This window comes from Oncorhynchus kisutch, linkage group LG29, assembly GCF_002021735.2.
Source record: "Oncorhynchus kisutch isolate 150728-3 linkage group LG29, Okis_V2, whole genome shotgun sequence".
Lineage (NCBI taxonomy): Eukaryota > Metazoa > Chordata > Actinopteri > Salmoniformes > Salmonidae > Oncorhynchus > Oncorhynchus kisutch.
This window is the reverse complement of record NC_034202.2, coordinates 32,240,031-32,258,316: the sequence shown is the minus strand read 5'-3', so window position 1 is coordinate 32,258,316 and position 18,286 is coordinate 32,240,031. Positions and strand designations below refer to the sequence as shown.

Sequence of the window (18,286 nt, the reverse complement as noted above, 5' to 3'; positions counted from 1 at the left end):
TAGAAGACCAGTCTTGAATAGCCAAGCTAAAGGTTCACAATGACGCTAACCGACACATAAGTGAAAGACCGAGAAAATCAATGATGCAATATTGCAGGAACGAGCACATAATTGTGTTGGGGTCTGAAGAGAATAGTTCCCTATAATGTTACAGGAAGATAAAGGGGACACAATGAATTAAACAGTAGCAGAGGCAGCACAGACATATGCAGCAGAGTAAGATGCTAAACATGCCTCCAAACAAGGTGACCTCAATTCTAGGTCACATGGTCTTGGTCTGTGTGAGTAAGATCTAGGGCAAAATATAGCATTGCAGTCTAGTAGCTAGAGGCCCACACATAAGAAATTAACTGTGAAAATAAACTACAATTGTAATACAATGCAATTCAAATCAGATGAGCTATGAGGTAAGAAAGCAGTGAGGTAAAAGAGCAGATCATTTGTGAAACTGTGTGATGTTAACTGTATTAAAGATTAGAGCATCTCCAAATCCTATCAAAGGTCTAGAATAATAGTATTATTTATTTCAGCTTTCATTTCTTTCATCACATTCCCAGTGGGTCAGAAGCTTACATACACTCAATTAGTATTTGGTAGCATTGCCTTTAAATTGTTGAACTTGGGTCAAACGTTTCAGATAGCCTTCCACAAGCTTCCCACAATAAGTTGGGTGAATTTTGGCCCATTCCTCCTGACAGAGTTGGTGTAACGGAGTCAGGTTTGTAGGCCTCCTTGCTCGCACATGCTTTTTCAGTTCTGCCCACAAATCTTCTATTGGATTGAGGTCAGGGCTTTGTGATGGCCACTCCAATACCTTGAGATTGTTGTCCTTAAGCCATTTTGCCACAACTTTGGAGGTTTGCTTGGGGTCATTGTCCATTTGGAAGACCCATTTGCGAGAAAGCTTTAATGTTTAATGATGTCTTGAGATGTTGCTTCAATATATCCACATAATTTTCCAACCTCATGATGCCATCTATTTTGTGAAGTGCACCAGACCCTCCTGCAGAAAGCACCCCCACAATATGATGCTGCCACCCCCGTGCTTCACGGTTGGGATGGTGTTCTTCGGCTTGCAAGCCTCCGCTTTTTTCCTCTAAACATAACGATGGTCATTATGGCCAAACAGTTCTATTTTTGTTCTGTCAGACCAGAGGACATTTCTCCAAAAAGTACAATCTTTGTCCCCATGTGCAGTTGCAAACCGTAGTCTGACTTTTTTTCTGGCAGTTCTGGAGCAGTGGCTTCTTCCTCGCTGAGCTGCCTTTCAGGATATGTCGATATCAAACTCGGTTTACTGTGGATATAGATACTTTTGTACCTGTTTCCTCCAGCATCTTCACAAGGTCCTTTGCTGTTGTCCTGGGATGTTGTTCTTTTCGCACCGAAGTATGTTCATCTCTAGAACGCGACTCCAAACTAAGTGTATGTAAACTTCCGACTTCAACTGTAGCCTTCAGCATGAGGACTGTAGCCTATGTTACTTGTGAATGAGGTATAGGCTATGTCTGACAGAATCTCTCTCCCCAGGGCAGAGTCGTGTCACACAGTGACTTAGGATAAATGACCAGGACCAGTCCCATCTGGACTGACGCTACCCTGCAGTCTCAGGCCTGGAGCAAGAGGTCAATTAGGCAGAGCCGTGCCCCACCGCAGTCCAGCTTAACAGGAGTGATGGTGGGGGGGGGGGGGATCAATAGTTACATATCGGGATATTATCTTTGACGATATGTTGTATCGGTGACAATATCACAATATAATTTTTGCACTAGTTGGCTGAACCTGCACTAAAACTAAATTTTAATAAGGGAGTCAATTAGTTTTCAGTATTTCTATTTCCATGACTGATCAACACTCTCATGGCTCACTCTGCAGCAGACATATGGGGAACAATATGTTTGGAACATTGAAACACAAAATCACAGTATCGAATCACAATACATGTAGAATCACAATACATATAGAATCGTGAGTATCACAATACATAATCGGCACCTAAGTATAGTGATAATATTGTATCGTGACATCCCTGGCAATTCCCAGCCCTAGCTAACAGCTCGCATGCTGGGGCAGGGGACAGAGACAGGCGGCACCCCACCCGGTGCCCTGCCCGATGACAGGGCCGGGGAGCAGCTGGCTGGGTGGCAGAGTGGTGGTAATCCTGAGGTGATTTATGGCAGTACTTGAAGGATTAGGGGGGCCACTTTACAAGGTTTAAAGAAGCCCATTCTCCATGCTGAGGATCCTTTCAATCAAACACTAATGGGTTTGTTCAGGAGGAGAGAGAGGTAGAGGGGGGAGACAGTGACGGGCAGGCAGCCAGGTCAGACAGGCAGGCGGTCAGGCAGAGAGGTTTCAGAGGTCTGGAGAGGGCCCGCAGCAGCTCACTCAGAGATCACCTCCAGCAGACTTCCCAGCTCTCTTTGGGTGACTCTAGGCTGGAGTGAGGCATGTGGAGGAATAGTATTGGTGTGCATCCCTTGCTTTAACATGTGTGTAACCTATCAGGGAAGGAGGGTTTTCAACTTCAAACACTCCACAGTGCATTCCAAAAGTAGTCAGACCCCTTGAATTTTTTCACATTTTGTTACGTTACAGCCTTATTCAAAAACTGATTACATTTTGTTTTTTAATCGTCAATCTACACACAAAACCCCATAATGACGAAGCAAAAACAGGTTTTTAGACATTTGTGCAGATATATAAAAAATAAACTGAAATATTACATTTACATAAGTATTCAGACCCTTTACTCAGTACTTTGTTGAAGCCCCTTTGGCAGCGATTACAGCCTCTAGTCTTCTTGGGTATGACGCTACAAGCTTGGCACACCTGTATTTGGGGAGTTTCTCCCATTCTTCTCTGCAGATCCTCTCAAGCTCTGTCAGGTTGCTGGTCATTGTCCTGTTGGAGGGCGAACCTTCGACCCCAGTCTGATGTCCTGAGCAGGTTTTCATCAAGGATCTCTCTGTACTTTGCTTCGCTCATCTTTCCCTCGATCCTGACTAGTCTCCCAGTTAATGCCGCTGAAAAACATCCCCACAGCATGATGCCGCCACCACCATGCTTCACTGCAGGGATGGAGCCACGTTTCCTCCAGATTTGCCAAAGAGTTCAAACTTGGGTTCATCAGACGAGAGAATCTTGTTTCTCATTGTCTGATAGTCTTTGGGAGCCTTTTGGCAAACTCCAAGCAGGCTGTCATGTGCCTTTTACTGAGGAGTGGCTTCTGTCTGGCCACTGTACCATAAAGGCCTGATTGAAGGAGTGCTGCAGAGATGGTTGTCCTTCTGGGAAGATTCTCCCATCTCCACAGAGGAACTCTGATGCTCTGTTAGAGTGACCATCCGGTTCTTGGTCACCTCCAATGCCCTTCGCCCTTGATTGCTCAGTTTGGCCAGGAGGACAGCTCTAGGAATCGTCTTGGTGGTTCCAAACTTCTTCCATTTAGATGGAGGCCACTGTTCTCGGGGACCCTAAATGCTGCAGACATTTTTGGATACCCTTCCCCAGATCTGTGCCTCAACACAATCCTGTCTCTGAGCTCTGCGGAAAATTCCTTTGACCTCATGACTTGGTTTGTGCTCTGACATGCACTGTCAACTATGGGACCTTTATATAGACATTTTATTTATTTAACTAGGCAAGTCAAATCAGAACTAATTCTTATTTACAAATGACGGCCTACCAGAAGGCAAAACGTCCCCTGTGGGGATGGGGTCGGGATTTTAAAAAAATCCTTTTTTTTTTTTTTAAATACAGTTGAAGTCAGAAGTTTACATACACTTAGGTTAGAGTCATTAAAACTAGTTTTTCAACCACTCCACAAATGTCTTGTTAACAAACTATAGTCTTGGCAAGTCGGTTAGGACTACTTTGTGCATGACACAAGTAATTTGTCCAACAATTGTTTACAATTCTAGTGGGTCAGAAGTTTACATACAATAAATTGACTGTGCCTTTAAACAGCTTGGAACATTCCAGATAAGGATGTCATGGGTTTAGAAGCTTCTGACAGGCTAATTGACATCATTTTGAGTCAATTGGAGGTGTACCTGTGGATGTATTTCAAGGCCTACCTTCAAACTCAGTGCCTCTTTGCTTGACATCATGGGAAAATCAAAAGAAATCAGCCAAGACCTCAGAAAAAAATTGTAGACCGCCACAAGTCTGGTTCATCCTTGGGAGCAATTTCCAAACACCTGAAGGTACCACGTTCATCTGTACAAACAATAGTACGCGTATAAACACCATAGGACCAGCTGTCATACCACTCAGGAAGGAGACGCGTTCTGTCTCCTAGAGATGAACGTACTTTGGTGCGAAAAGTGCAAATCAATCCCAGAACAAAAGGAAAAGGACCTTGTGAAGATGCTGGAGGAAACAGGTACAAAAGTATCTATATCCACAGTAAAACAAGTTAGATATCGACATAACCTGAAAGCAAGGAAGAAGCCACTGCTCCAAAACTGGCAGAAAGAGAAGTCAGACTACGGTTTGCAACTGCACATGGGGACAAATATCGTACTTTTCGGAGAAATGTCCTCTGGTCTGATGAAACAAAAATAGAACTGTTTGGCCATAAGGCAGGCTTGCAAGCCAAAGAACACCATCCCAACCGTGAAGCACGGGGGTGGCAGAATCATGTTGTGGGGGTGCTTTGCTGCAGGAGGGACTGGTGCACTTCACAAAATAGATGGCATCATGAGGGGAGAACATGATGTGGATATGTTGAAGCAACATCTCAAGACATCAGTCAGGAAGTTAAAGCTTGGTTGCAAATGAGTCTACCAAATGGACAATGACCCCAAGCATACTTCCAAAGTTGTGGCAAAATGGCTTAAGGACAACAAAGTCAAGGTATTGGAGTGGCCATCACAAAGCCCTGACCTCAATCCCATAGAAAATTTGTGGGCAGAACTGAAAAAGCATGTGCGAGCAAGGAGGCCTACAAACCTGACTCAGTTACACCAGCTCTGTCAGGAGGAATGGGCCAAAATTCCCCCAACTTATTGTGGGAAGCTTGTGGAAGGCTACCCGAAACATTTGACCCAAGTTAAACTATTTAAAGGCAATGCTACCAAATACTAATGGAGTGTATGTAAGCTTCTGACCCACTGGGAATGTGATGAAAGAAATGAAAGTTGAAATAAATACTATTATTCTGATATTTCACATTCTTAAAATAAAGTGGTGATCCTAAATGAAATAGGGAATTTTTACTAGGATTAAATGTCAGGAACTGTGAAAAACTGAGTTTAAATGTATTTGGCTAAGGTGTATGTAAACTTCTGACTTCAACTGTATAGGACAAAACACACATTATGATAAGAGACACCACAACACTACATAAAGAGAGACCTAAGACAACAACATTTCATGGCAGCAACACATGACAACACAGCATGGTAGCAACACAACATGACAACAACATGTTGGCAGCAGCACAACATGGTAGCAGCACAAAACGTACAAACATTACTGGGCACAGACAACAGCACAAAGGGTAATAAGGTAGACAACAATATAGACAGGTGTGTGCCTTTCCAAATCATGTCCAATCAATTGAATTTACTCCAATCAAGTTGTAGAAACATCTCAAGGATGATCAATGGAAACAGGATGCACCTGAGCTCAATTTTGAGTCTCATAGCAAAGGGTCTGAACACTTATGTAAATAAGGTATTTCTGTTTATTTTTAATATATTTGTAAAAAAATCTAAAAAGTTGTTGCTTTGTCATTATTGGGTATTGTGTGTAGATTAAAGAGGATTTAAAAATATATATTTTAGAATAAGCCTGTAACATAATAATGTGGAAAAAGTCAAGGGGTCTGAATACTTTTCGAATGTATTGTATAATAGTATAAACTCAGAATACCTCTTCCATTATGCAACGTTGTGTACAGTATAAGAATAACTACTCATAGCGTGGAACAACTCTACTCATAGCATGTAACAACTACTCATAGCATGGAACAACTACACATAGCGTGTAATAACTACTCATAGCATGTAATAACTACACATAGCATGAATAATTACACATAGCATTGAACAACTACTCATAGCATGGAACAACTACTCATAGCATGGAACAACTACTCATAGCATGAATAACTACTCATAGCATGGACCAACTACTCATAGCATGGACCAACTACTCATAGCATGGACCAACTACTCATAGCATGGACCAACTACTCATAGCATGGACCAACTACTCATAGCATGGACCAACTACTCATAGCATGGAACAACAACTCATAGCATGTAATAACTAATCATAGCATGTAATAACTTATCATAAGTGTCATCTTATCCAATCACAAATTGTGTATGAAAAAATGATTTAATCAATTTTAGAATAAGGCTGTAATGTAACAATATGTGGAAAAGGTGAAGGGGTCTGAATACTTTCCCAAGGCACTCTATATGTATTCATCAAAGACCAACTCAGAGACTGGCTGTGGCAGGTGTTTTATTTGAAGTGTGGGGTCTGGGAGGAGCCCTTCATAATGAGTTAGGCTCGGCTAACTATGTTAACTCTATACACATCTTTTTGTTGCAGGGTCTCTACTGCTAGACCAGAACAGACAACACACAAACTCACACCAGACAAGTCCACACATCCCAAACGTTTGTTTTAAACTGTTACAGTAGCGCTATATAGTTATTGTGTATGATGCCCGAAGGCTCTATTGTGGAGCATATAAGCTTCTTGCAGGCCTTCGCAAACTATTGTTGTAAAGCAGGATTGCTTGGAATGAGATGGACTGAGGTTAGTTGTTATCAGACCAGATACAGAAATGCACAGAAGATAATGGAGGACCATTAAATCTAACTGAACTCCCATTTACTGAGCACGTCCCATGACGACATGCTAAATGTCTTATCTGATAGCTCAGACAGAAACCAGTTCAGTGAGTTGTCGCCCTGTAGTCAAGCTCGGATGGCAACCCAAATGACTGAAACGTCTGCTGTCCCATAAACAACTAACCCAGATACCAAATAAAAATGTACTCATTCTGGATAATCAGAAACCACCAGCGTGACCACTCTGCTCGTTGGTTGTTGGCGAGAAAATCTGCTTCAGCCATCCCAATTAAATTCCCCCAAACTGTGCTTGACCCTTTGAAGCAGTTCTGACACCTCCTATACCCCACTACTACTACCCCTGACTGGGAGGACTGGACTGTTATTTCTCCCTCTAGAAACAGTGCTAAGGGGTACAAGGGATGCACTGCAGTTGGTCACTATTTGGCAGGCTGGGATTATAATGGGATGTTTGACGTCCATATAAATTCTTAAACATTAAATAAAGATAGCAATGAACAAATAAATGGAATTCAAAGGCTGTGAATCTGGCTGCTCATGCATGGGGTTTAGCAACAGAACACTTGCCACGGTTATCTGGGATTCATGGAGGTCTTAGAGAGGTGGTGGGCTTGTGTGTGTTCTTGTGGGTGTGTGTGTGTTCTTGTGTGTGTGCAATCATAACCACAACCCTCCTGGACAGAGTCTAGGCCTGGATCTGGCAACCTTGACTGTTGGAGTGGAGCAGACAGACAGACAGACAGACAGACAGACAGACAGACAGACAGACAGACAGACAGACAAGCAGAGTGGCCTGAACTTCACTTCTGTACATCATCAGCTTTTCCAAGTGTCATTCCTATTAGTCTCCATGATGTGTTTTGATAGCGCCAACAATCCACAGCTCAGCAGTTGAAAACTTGGCCGGGGAAAACGAACGCACTCTGCAGAGAGATCTAGACAGAAACAGGTCACTGTGAAATGCAACGGTCAGATGGGCCACAGAAAACAGTCAAGAGTCAGAGCACAGAGAGAGAGAGAGAAGGGCAGTGTGCAGTGTGTGTGCAGTGCAGTGATGACCCATTTCATCAGGACAGGGCTGCTTTGCCATGCAAATCAGTCAAAAGAAATGGTCCTCATTTGCCAATAACCTCCAAACAAAGCCCGGAAGAGAGATTTTCCACAGTTTAATCAGTTATTCACAGGAGTTTTCCAGTAGAATGGTCATGGTAAGTTAATATGTTCCATGGTCAGGGTAGGTAATATACTATTGTCTAACTGTAATACATTTGTCATATTCAAACTTGTTAAAAAAGTCTAAATGTGCTGTCCTGAGGTGTGCTACAGTGAGGGGGTAACTGAATGTTCTAAAGTGTTCTAGAACATTCTGACCACAGTGGGGGGGAAAAACAACAACACATTCTGCCCCACAGAATTCCAGCTCCGCTCAGGGGGATGGATGGGGGGGGGGGTGTCAGGGACAATGACTGTCTGAATAACAGGCAACACAACACAAAGGATGGTCACTCCATCTGGCCTTCAGTACACTGCAGGCCTATTATTAATTACACAGCAAACATACCTAGAGACACACATGTATACAAACATTTGTGGACATACAGCTAGATCTATGTCATGACTCTAGGGATTACTAGATGCAGCACTATTTGTCACGCCCTGACCTGAGTATTCTTTGTTTTCTTTATTGTTTTGGTTAGGTCAGGGTGTGACATGGGTGATGTATGCGTTTTTTGTACTGTCTAGGGGTTTTGTAGGTTTTTGGGGTTGTTTACTATCTAGGTGTTTTATATGTCTATGGTTGCCTAGATTGGTTCTCAATTAGAGGCAGGTGTGTATCATTGTTTCTGATTGGGAACCATATTTAGGCAGCCATCTTCTTTGGGTATTTCGTGGGTTATTATCTATGTCTAGTTGCCTGTGTCTGCACTAGTTTTATATAGCTTCACGGTCGGTTTGTTGTTTTTGTAGTTTGTTAAATGCTCTTCGTCTTCATTAAAAAGTAGGTATTCTAATCACGCTACGCTTTGGTCTCCTCAGTACGACGAACGTGACAGAATAACCCACCTTAAAAAGGACCAAGCGGCGTGATGAGGAACAGCGCTTTGTGGAATCGAGGACTCTGGACGAAATACTGGACGGTAAAACATCCTGGACCTGGGAGGAGGTAATGGCAGGGGACAAGACCCTGCCATGGAAGCAGGTGGAGAGAGCACAGGAGGAACGGCGACGGTATATGGGTACAAGGCTAGCACGGAAGCCCGAGGAAGCAGCCCCAATATATATATTTTTTTGGGGGGGCACACGAGGAGTTTGGCTAAGTCAGGTAGGAGACCTGAGCCAACTCCTCGTGCTTACCGTGGCTGGCGTCGTACTGGTCAGGCACTGTGTTATGCGGTGGGGCGCACACGGTGTCCCCAGTACGCGTGCTTAGCCCGGTGAGGATCCAGCCAGGGCAGATGGTGCCAGCCCTACTCTCCAGACAGCCAGTGTGTCTCCTCGGGCCAGGATAACCTGCGCCGGCGTTGCGCACTGTGTCTCCCGTATGCCTGCACAGCCCAGTGTGTCCTGTGTCTGGGCCCCGCACGTGCCGGGCTAGAGTCACCATCCAGCCGGGACGGGTTGTGCAGGCCATTAGCTCGAGACCTCCAATGCGTCTTCAAGGTCCGGTCTATCCAGTACCAACACCACGCACCAGGCCTATAGTGCGCCTCGGCAGTCCAGTACGCCCTGTTCCTCCTCCCCGCAGTCGCCCTGAGTTGCGTGTCCTCGGCCCAGTACCACCAGTGCCGGCACCACGCACCAGGCCTACAGTGCGCCTCGCCAGTCCAGAGCGTCCGGCTACAGTACCCAGTCCAGAGCGTCCGGCTACAGTACCCAGTCCAGAGCGTCCGGCTACAGTACCCAGTCCAGAGCGTCCGGCTACAGTACCCAGTCCAGAGCATCCGGCAACAGTCTACAGACCGGAACCTATCACGACGGGTCGCAGATCGGAACCTACCACGACGGGTCGCAGATCGGAACCTACCACGACGGGTCGCAGACCGGAACCTACCACGACGGGTCGCAGACCGGAACCTACCACGACGGGTCACAGAACGGGACCTACCACGACGGGTCGCAGATCGGAACCTACCACGACGGGTCGCAGAACGGGACCTACCACGACGGGTCGCAGATCGGGACCTACCACGACGGGTCGCAGATCGGAACCTACCACGACGGGTCGCAGTCCGGAACCTACCACGACGGGTCGCAGTCCGGAACCTACCACGACGGGTCGCAGTCCGGAACCTACCACGACGGGTCGCAGACCGGAACCTACCACGACGGGTCACAGAACGGGACCTACCACGACGGGTCGCAGATCGGAACCTACCACGACGGGTCGCAGAACGGGACCTACCACGACGGGTCGCAGATCGGGACCTACCACGACGGGTCGCAGTCCGGAACCTACCACGACGGGTCGCAGTCCGGAACCTACCACGACAGGTCGCAGTCCGGAACCTACCACGACGGGTCGCAGTCCGGAACCTACCACGACGGGTCGCAGTCCGGATCCGCCAGAGTCTCCCTCCAGTCCTGAGCCTGCCAGAGTCTCCCTCCAGTCCTGAGCCTGCCAGAGTCTCCCTCCAGTCCTGAGCCTGCCAGAGTCTCCCTCCAGTCCTGAGCCGCCAGAGTCCCCCTCCTGTCCTGAGCCGCCAGAGCCGCTCAGTCCAGTGACGCCCTCTACAATGATCTTCAGTCCGGGGCCCGCTGCGAGGGTCCCCACTCCAGAGGCACCACCTAAGCGGGCCAAGACTGAGGTAGAGCGGGGTCCATGTCCTGTACCCGAGCCACCGCTGTGATAAAGGCCCACCCGGATCCTCCCCTTTAGATTAGGTTTTGTGGCCGGAGTCCGCACCTTTGTGGGGGGGGGGGGTACTGTCACGCCCTGACCTGAGTATTCTTTGTTTTCTTTATTGTTTTGGTTAGGTCAGGGTGTGACATGGGTGATGTATGTGTTTTTTGTACTGTCTAGGGGTTTTGTAGGTTTTTGGGGTTGTTTACTATCTACGTGTTTTATATGTCTATGGTTGCCTAGATTGGTTCTCAATTAGAGGCAGGTGTGTATCGTTGTCTCTGATTGGGAACCATATTTAGGCAGCCATCTTCTTTGGGTATTTCGTGGGTTATTGTCTATGTCTAGTTGCCTGTGTCTGCACTAGTTTTATATAGCTTCACGTTCTGTTTGTTGTTTTTGTAGTTTGTTAAGTGTTCTTCGTTTTCATTAAAAAGTATGTATTCTAATCACGCTGCGCTTTGGTCTCCTCAGTACGACGAACGTGACACTATTTTCGTTCCTAACCTAAAAGTGACCTCTTGCTGTCACCAATTAGGTTCTTCACAAGGCTCTGTGCTGAATGAACCATGGGCAGCAGCAGAAACCGTTGCTGTTGCAGAGGAAATTGCACTTCTTCTTCCTCTTGTTCTCTTCTTGCGTTGACTTTTGCATTAAAAAAGGGACAACGATAGAAATGTGTCATCATCATCTCCCAACAAACAGTAGTTTCCTCCAGTTTACACAATACAGACACTTCAAATAAATAGCCAGACAGTACAGTGCATAAACACACATGCAAATAAGGGACTCTGTCACTTCAGTGATAGCCATACCCTTTAGCCTAAATTGCAGTGAAAAATTATTGGTGTTTTCTGGTGTTGAGCACATCCCCCCCTAAATAAATATTTGGTGGTGAATGCATCTCTAGACTTGAAATGACTATTCTACAGTATCCAGACAGAACAACTATGATGAGTAACAGGAGTCTAGATGAAAAGTTTTTTTTAATACTGGTCAACACATCCCAAGCCCCCCTATCTCCCCGGGCACACGAAGCAGAGGAAAAGACAGAGGAACGACATGCAGGCACGCAGACAGCAGGCAGACAGACAGCAGACAGAGACAGCAGGCAGACAGACAGATGGGCAGCAGGCAGGCGCAGGCACGAAGACAGCCGGCAAGCAGGCTGAGACAAGTCCACGGCTACACGGTAGTCTATAACCCGGTCGTCACTAGTTACCACCGCCACAAAGTCATAATGGCGAAGGTGCATAAAGATGGCAGCCTCCATGTACCTACCACAAACGCCTCATCTGCTAAATTGGCCAAATTGTGCAGTGCTCTGTTACACTTTTGGGGGATTGGCATTAGCACAGTATACAGGATCCCAATACTAGCTCCAAGACAGAGTCAATTTTAAAAGAAAAGTAAATTGTGCCGATTTATACTGCAGGCATATTGGAACATGTTGTGCACCATTGTTTAAAAAGTCTGGAGAGTCTGGAGCTCAAAAGGAAGATGTTATATCTGAATTCCTCCATCTTTATGCACCATTATGTCTAAGCCACGGCTATTTCTACTATTTCTCATTTTAAATTCCGATTTTAAACCTAACCCTAAACACACTGCTAACCTTACATTTTGTCTTCATTAATTTTTACTATATAGCCAATGTTGACTTTGCGGCTGTGGTAACTAGTGACAAGCCTATTATAGGTGTTTCACGGTGTTGAGCACATCCCCCCCTAAAAAAATATTTGGTGGTGAATGCATCTCTACACTTTAAATGACTATTCTACAGTATCCAGACAGAACAACTATGATGAGTAACAGGAGTCTAGATGAAAAGTTTTTTTTAATACTGGTCATCACATCCCAAGCCCCCCTATCTCCCCGGGCACACGAAGCAGAGGAAAAGACAGAAGAACGACATGCAGGCAGACACGCAGACAGTGGCGGCTGTACCTCACTGTAATTCAAGTGTGAATCATGACATTTCGAGGTGACCTTTTTAAGCAGCAAAACTATTCGTCTTTCCTTTTTTTTTTTACCCTTAAGTCCCTCCCTCCCCCTCTTATTTGTGCGTTTGCCTCAAGGCTTGGCCAGAGAGGAGTAGGACAGGTTGGTACACAGCAGCAGTACATCAAAACACAGATGATTATCTGCAGCTTAAGGACTGTTATCAGGGGCGTCATGCACCCCCAAAATCTGAGGGGGGCACAAAGTACGTGAGGATAGCTGGGCGGGTGGTCCAGATGGGGGCTATGTCCCCTTGTCCATAAGTTGGAGAATTTTAATTTTTAAAACACCTGAAACAGCTTTTTCTGCAATCTAGAGCCATAATCATTATGCTTAATTCTATGTAAAAAAAATCTATATATTTTTTTATGGATATCAAAGCTTACCTCTTGAGCTGTCTGTATCAACCTGACTGGAGGTTATTATTTTTTAAAGAAACTAAATATGCTTCTCTGCATTTGTGGGTAAAAGATTGAAAGGAATGTGAGTCTTATTCAGTACATTTAGTAATTGCTTTTTCTTTGTTGTCTACCAACCTTGCCAGCAGGCATGCCAGCTAAGTTAGTTACACAAGCTAGCTACTCTAACTTGATTGATAGCCTGAAATTACTTATTGGTAGCTAGTTATGAGGTTGAGAAATGTTAAACCTATTATTATTATTATTATTATTATTATTATTATTATCTTTTTTTTACAGGACAAATCTGATGGGGCATGAAGCCAATAACTTCTATGACCTGACTTGACACAAAAGTACACAAACACAGAACTTGAATTGAATAGAGAAACACTCAAAGACCCACCCATGTACTTTATCTCACTGTTCTCTGACCACAGACAGCTAGGGTCAAACTCAAGGAACCAGATAAGGTCGATTAGATACTAGCCGTACTTGGAGACTTGGGACAGAAAGCTGTGGGGCCTGGTATCAGAGCACAGGAGTCAGGAATAGTGAAGTCTTTCTCAAGGCCCTGCCACAAGGTTCGTAGCCGCCACCGTAGTCATAGACACACAGACTTACTCTAGCCTGTCCTGCTCTCAAGGTAAACACCGTGATAGGATGGAATAATATGCTACTGAGATACAATAATGGATGCAGAGGCCAGGGAGGTTGTGTGTACCGCAAAAGGCGGAGTGCACTGTTGTTGTTTGTCCAGGGTCTTTGTGAGAACATCTGCCATGTCACACATAGGGTTGCAAAGGGTCGGAAACTTTGCATTAAATTTCCTGAATTTTTCCAGGAATTTCCATGGGTAAGCCCCGAAATTTGGGGAATTTTGCTCAAATTCATCAAAAACGTTAGCTTATAACAGTGAACCTTTTTTGTGGGATACACATAAGGCAATTCTAGGTCTTGTGGCATATTTTGGTTAAACTATCCTCAATTCAATGGACTCACAACCCTCTGCATGCACAGTGCATTCTTCCATCACATGTGCAGTGCACTCTTCGATCACATGTACAGCTGATTCTCAAGATCTTGCACACTAATGAGATGCTACTGAGCCCACACTACTGCACTGTCTGAGCCAAGGACTACATGCTTTCTGGTATGTTTTGATCACAATACTGGGTGGGGTGAATATATTTTATATGACATACATGATTGTTTGTTAACTAGTAAATAGTAGCCTACAGCAAAATGTGTTCAAATAATTTCTAACTTGTTAATTTCTGCTAGTTTAGTTTTTGCTACCATGTGGGTTTGAGCCTGCTAACTGAGGAGTGTTAATTCACCTGTTTCCATACATGTTTCATTTTAAAACATTTGTCTTATAAAGGAGTTGTTTAATCTAACTGCTTAACTATTTATCTGTACATGGAATTGTATATTTCTTTTCAAATCTTTACAGGAAAATGCCACGGGCACTATCTGATGTGTGGAGACATTTCACTGCAGCTAATGTAGAATGAAAAGCTGTGTACATTTACAAATACTGTCCCAAATCATATGTGAAGAATGCAACAAAGATGCAGAATCATCTGGCCAAGTGCATAAAGTTCCCTCAGCACTCACAAAAAGCAACCTCTGACAAAAGTCCCTCTACTTCTATTTGAGGTGAAAATAATGAATCAGACACCTTATCGATAGCAACAACTCATGTTTTTTTTGGACTCAATGGAGGAACGTGTCAGAGAAATTCTGATGAATGTCTTGCTCGAGCTGTGTGTGCAACTGGTCCACCTCTGATGCTCACAGGCAATGTGTATTGGAAGAGATTTCTGAATGTTCTTCGCCCAGCATACACCCCTCCAACCAGACATGTTTTATCTAATCATTTGCTGGATGCAGAGTTCAACAGAGTTCAAGTGAAGGTCAAGCACCATCTCTGATGGGGGTTGAATTTTTGTGGGCAGGGAATAATTAACTACATCATCTCCACACTTCAACCAGTATTCTACAAGAGCAGACACAAGGGACAACAGACACACCGGTCTCTACATTGCAGATAAGCTGAAGGCAGTCATCAATGACCTTGGACCACATAAGGAATTTGCACTGGTGACAGACAATGCTGTGAACATGACGACTGCTTGGTCTAAAGTGGAGGAGTCCTACACTCACATCACACCCATTGGCTGTGCTGCTCATGCATTGAATCTGCTCCTCAAGGACATCATGGCACTGAAAACAATGGATACACTCTACAAGAGAGCAAAGGAAATGGTTTAGGTATGTAGAGGGTCATCAAGTTATAGCAGCAATCTACCTCACCAAGCAAAGTGAGAAGAATAAGAGCACCACATTGAAGCTGCCCAGCAACACCCGTTGGGGTGGTGTCATCATGTTTGACAGTCTCCCGGAGGGGAAGGAGTCTCTCCAAGAAATGGCCATATCTGCCGATATGGACAGCCCCATCAAGAGGATCCTCCTGGATTTGGGGGAGAGTGGTAAGCAGCCTGAAACCTATAGCAGTAGCCATTGCACGGATTGAGGGAGACAATGCCATCCTGTCTGATGTTCAGACTCTGCTTGCAGATGTAAGAGAAGAAATACATACTGCCCTGCCCACTTCACTGTTGCTCCAAGCAGAGGAAATTGCCGTTCTGAAATACATCAAAAAGCGAAGACTTCTGCCTGAAGCCCATACATGCCCCAGTGTACATGTTGGACCCCAAGTATTCTGGCAAGAGCATCCTGTCTGGTGCAGAGATCAACAAGGCCTATGGTGTCAACACTACCGTGTCTCACCACCGTGGCCTGGATGAGGGCAAGTTTCTTGGCAGTCTGGAGAAGTACACTTCCAAGCAAGGGCTTTGGGATGGAGATGTAATATGGCAGTTGTGCCACCATATCTCATCAGCCACCTGGTGGAAGGGACTTTGTGGATCTGAGGCTGTTTCTCCTGTTGCCTCAATCATCCTCCAAATCACACCGACATCAGCCGCCTCAGAGCGCAACTGGTCCGTGTTTGGGAATACACACACACCAAAGCACGCAACAGGCTGACCAATGCAAGGGTTGAAAAAGTGGTGGCCATCCAGGCAAATTAGGCTTTTTGAGCCTGACAATGAGCCATTCTCAACAAGGATGGAAAGTGACATTTAAGATGAGGCCTCAGAGTCTGATGTTCAAGAAGTGGACATTGAGGAGGTCCAGGGAGAAGACATGGAAGCCTGAGAGGAAGACAACCAAAGCTTTAGTTTATAGACTAATCAATTTACAGATGTATGTTGAAAACGTTTTTGGGAGATGTGATTTATCATTGGGGATCATTCAATATTTCCTATATTTTTGTTGTTCAGTGAAATCATACCATGAGAAGAGTCAACTCACTTAATCAAAGTTACATTCGTAACTAAATCGTTTTAAAAAATTATATTGGAAGGATTTAATCATTTGCAATTATGTTACTTATGATAAGGTAAAAGGTATATTTTTCTGTCTCCATATGATATGGTAAATATAGCCAATGCAAAAAACATTATCAATGTCAGTATCAATATTAGTTTGCATATATTCCCATTAATTCCCACAAAGTTTCCACCTCTGAATATTCCCCAAAATGTGCAACCCTAGTCACACACCTAGGAGTTCTGGGAAACCAGGGAATTTATTGAAAGTTCCCAGAATTTTGCAACTCAACTCTCCCCCTCCCCTCGGCATCATACCTGCCCTGGCACTCCCAAAAACAAAATTGGTAATAATAGCTTATTTTCTCTCACACAATAAGCGCCACACAATAGCATGTGGGTTTCCCTCTGAGCTGAGCCAAGTGTGCGGTTACCTTTTCAGAGGTAGGGTGGGGAGCTGTAGGTGCAACCTTGTCAATGAGCCACTGGAGGTGGATTACACTGCTGCTGGGAGGCTGTGGGGTGGAGGTGGATTACACTGCTGCTGGGAGGCTGTGGGGTGGAGGTGGACTACACTGCTGCTGGGAGGCTGTGGGGTGGAGGTGGATTACACTGCTGCTGGGAGGCTGTGGGGTGGAGCTGGATTAAACTGCTGCTGGGAGGCTGTGGGGTGGAGGTGGACTACACTGCTGCTGGGAGGCTGTGGGGTGGAGGTGGATTACACTGCTGCTGGGAGGCTGTGGGGTGGAGGTGGATTACACTGCTGCTGGGAGGCTGTGGGGTGGAGGTGGACTACACTGCTGCTGGGAGGCTGTGGGGTGGAGGTGGATTACACTGCTGCTGGGAGGCTGTGGGGTGGAGCTGGATTACACTGCTGCTGGGAGGATGTGGGGTGGAGGTGGACTACACTTCTGCTGGGAGGATGTGGGGTGGAGGTGGATTACACTGCTGCTGGGAGGCTGTGGGGTGGAGGTGGATTACACTGCTGCTGGGAGGCTGTGGGGTGGAGGTGGATTACACTGCTGCTGGGAGGCTGTGGGGTGGAGGTGGATTACACTGCTGCTGGGAGGCTGTGGGGTGGAGCTGGATTACACTGCTGCTGGGAGGCTGTGGGGTGGAGGTGGACTACACTGCTGCTGGGAGGCTGTGGGGTGGAGGTGGATTACACTGCTGCTGGGAGGCTGTGGGGTGGAGGTGGACTACACTGCTGCTGGGAGGCTGTGGGGTGGAGGTAGATTACACTGCTGCTGGGAGGCTGTGGGGTGGAGGTGGATTACACTGCTGCTGGGAGGCTGTGGGGTGGAGGTGGGCACATTCCTCCAGACACAGGTCATGTTGTGACAGCACCCAGAGGTGGTGGTGGCGGTAGTATCAGGGGGCTAACAGAAACCAGGCCAATTGTCTAGCTGCTCCACTTCTCCTAATAACAGGACCGGTCATAGAGGATACACACATAGCACGATTATGATTTTTCAACACCGATACCGATTATGATTAATCGGACGATTTTTTAAAATGTATTTATTTAATGACAATTACAACAATACTGAATGAACACTTATTTTAACTTAATATAATACATCAATAAAATCAATTTAGCCTCAAATAAATAATGAAACATGTTCAATTTGGTTTCAATAATGCAAAAACAGTGTTGGAGAAGAAAGTAAAACTGTAATATGTGCCATGTAAAAAAGCTAACGTTTAAGTTCCTTGCTCAGAACATGAGAACATATGAAAGCTGGTGGTTCCTTTTAACATATTCCCAGGTAATAAATTTTAGGTTGTAGTTATAGGAATTATAGGACTATT

The 18,286-nt window shown here is 45.3% G+C and overlaps 1 protein-coding gene across 6 annotated transcripts in view; it reads right to left on the bottom strand.

The window, feature by feature from the left end:
• The window catches only part of LOC109874410 (spectrin beta chain, non-erythrocytic 1-like), a 106,734-nt gene that overhangs the window by 34,996 nt on the left and 53,452 nt on the right, over positions 1 to 18,286 (bottom strand). The gene's annotated exons all lie outside the window — the stretch shown is intronic.